Consider the following 2612-nt stretch of genomic DNA (forward strand, 5'->3'; position numbering starts at 1 on the left):
CGATGGCACACAAAATAGTCCATGGCCGACGCTTTAAAAGCCTTTACAGGTCATCATTTTAGAGTTCCCAGTGATTGATGGACCTGGAATTATTGCTCTCCCTCAGTGTTATCCAATACGTATGGCGTGGTTTTTGTACGCATGCGCACTTGATTTATGCGTTTGCATTCAAATGTTCTTATATTTAAATGTAATGCTTTATTACAATTTTTTTTAGGGGGGGGGAGTGTGTTTTTATTGATTATTTTAAACTTTTATTTTTTAAACTTTTATTTTTTTACTTAATTCTATTGATACCTCAAGTGGGATGATAAGCCCCCTATGTAATAGCATAGTGCTGGTGACAGGTTCTCTTTCATGAGACATCAATGGTCTCTTAGACCTGAAATTAAACATCTGCACTCTGTTGTTTGATGGTGCTCCATCAGCGTCCTTCCTGGCCAGAGACTGACAACTGTGAACATGGAAGTGCTCAGAGCTGATTGCTTCCTGGTTTAGTGAATGGATGTCCATCCTGACACCTGCCTTGGAGCACTCAGGAGGGACACTTGAGCCCAGGACACACCGGACGGGAGGGCTGTCACTTTTGCAGCAGTGTACACGTGATCAGGTGGCTTTACAGCCGCCCACAAGAAGGTTGGTACCTGCGACTAAAAAGGTAAACAAACTCCTGGCTGCTCACTGAATAACATTTAGCTTCATGAAGCTTTGTATATTGTAAACAATTTATTTTAATAGAATAAAAGTTTTAACCTTTGTTGCAGCTCAGTGTTGATGATCTCCTGAAGCCTCTTTCCAGCCATTTCCTGTCTACATGCTTTCCAGTGATGGCTGCATGGCATTGCTCAGGGTGGGTTCTTCTGATGGTGACAACAGTGGACCATGTCTGTGTAATTTGTGATGAAACGGCCACTTGTATCGGAAGCCCATGTGACAGGGTGACAACGCAGGAGCACAACTGGGAGACAGGGACAGGACACTGTCACTCGGTAACAGGAATTGCCTGAAGAAGGACCTTCATGGAAGGATCACCAGGTATACTCTAAATATAATCTGCACACTTTAAAATATTGTAACGACTTTCTATGCTGCCTATTCATCTATTCTCACCATTCATTAAAGAGTATATTAAGCCACAAGTGGAGGGGGAAGGTTTGAATCCCTGTCCTGTTTTTATTGCTGTCCGTGTCCCTGTCAGGGAGATTCACACCGCGCACTACCTTATCCAAAATGTGAAGGAAACGCTTTGGCTTTAGATGCACTTTAAGCCGTTTAACTGCTTGATCTACGTATTGTCACTAGGGGGAGATCCGCAAATTTGTCTGTGAAGTACCGTAATACAGTATGAATATATCCTATAATATACATAAATATAAGAATAAATATGGAAACACAATCACATATCAATGTGAAAAACTACTTTCAGGTCATTGTTACAACAATAACTTAAAATATGAACTTACTGATATGCAATGCGCTCCAGTTTCCCTTTAGGTAATTAGAAGGATTTACTGTATCCCATACAACTCCATTGATTAAATAATGAACCACTTTAGCAGCTGACCCCTGTCCCCAACACTGAGATCTGGTTAACTTGTGACTTTTACCACCATAGCTCTCCGCACAGGCACATAGGATTATTTCATCTACAAGTAGACATGCAGCTACCCCATAAAGGCTCCTGGCCAAAATCATTTCAGCATTTCGAAATAGCATCCCAGCAGTTGTTAAGCAGTGATGCTCATTCACTGCTTTTTCCACAGATGGCCACTAGACGGCGAGCTTTCAGATTTGTATCTGAATATAAATATGGAGGTGCAAGAGCATCCCCTGCCCCGCAGCTGCACTTAAACAAAGGGGTGGGATGCTTGTTCTGATGCCATTGACCTCATAGGGCCACATTAGGTAAATATAATTGACCAAATATAGCCATATGACCATATAAGGTCAATGATGTCACTACACCCTGCCCCTTTGCTTATGTGTACCTGCCAGCAGGGGATTCCCTGTCTGCAGCTGATTGGGAGGCAACAGAAGGAACTTCCTTCCATCTTCAATGGAGCACATTCTGTGTTCGGAGGAGCTCAGGTTTGGACTGGGTTCAGTTTGAACCTGAGCTCATCCAAACACACATGTTACATGGGCCACCTGCCAAATCAGTTGCGAGTCAGGGCACTCCCTGTCCCGCAACTGACCATGTAATTTGCCCAATATAGCCACGTAGCCATATAGGATCAATGATGTCACTGCACCCTGGTCCGCAGCTGATTGAGCAGCACGAAAGGAGCTACCTTCCAGGTTCAGAGGAGCTCAGGTTCAGGTTGGGTTTGATCCAAACCCAAGCTTATCCCTAGACAGTATCAACAGGTACCTTTTGCATATATACAGTAGTAATTTACAGATATATATATATATATATAATGGTCGTCTCCCTACAGCTGTAAATAATCTGGTCTCTGATTGGCTGTCGCCCCGATGCTCTCTGTTACATTGTATCTATATGATCTCACCGTACCGGAATATTCCCCCATCCGGGATCGCCGGGGAATTCTCGGTCACATGTCGGAATGTCGGACCGTCTTCTGCCAGCAGTGAGGACATTGTGTGATTTT

The sequence above is a fragment of the Nanorana parkeri genome, unplaced genomic scaffold (assembly GCF_000935625.1).
Source record: "Nanorana parkeri isolate BGI_ZX_2015 unplaced genomic scaffold, ASM93562v1 scaffold113, whole genome shotgun sequence".
Classification (NCBI taxonomy): domain Eukaryota; kingdom Metazoa; phylum Chordata; class Amphibia; order Anura; family Dicroglossidae; genus Nanorana; species Nanorana parkeri.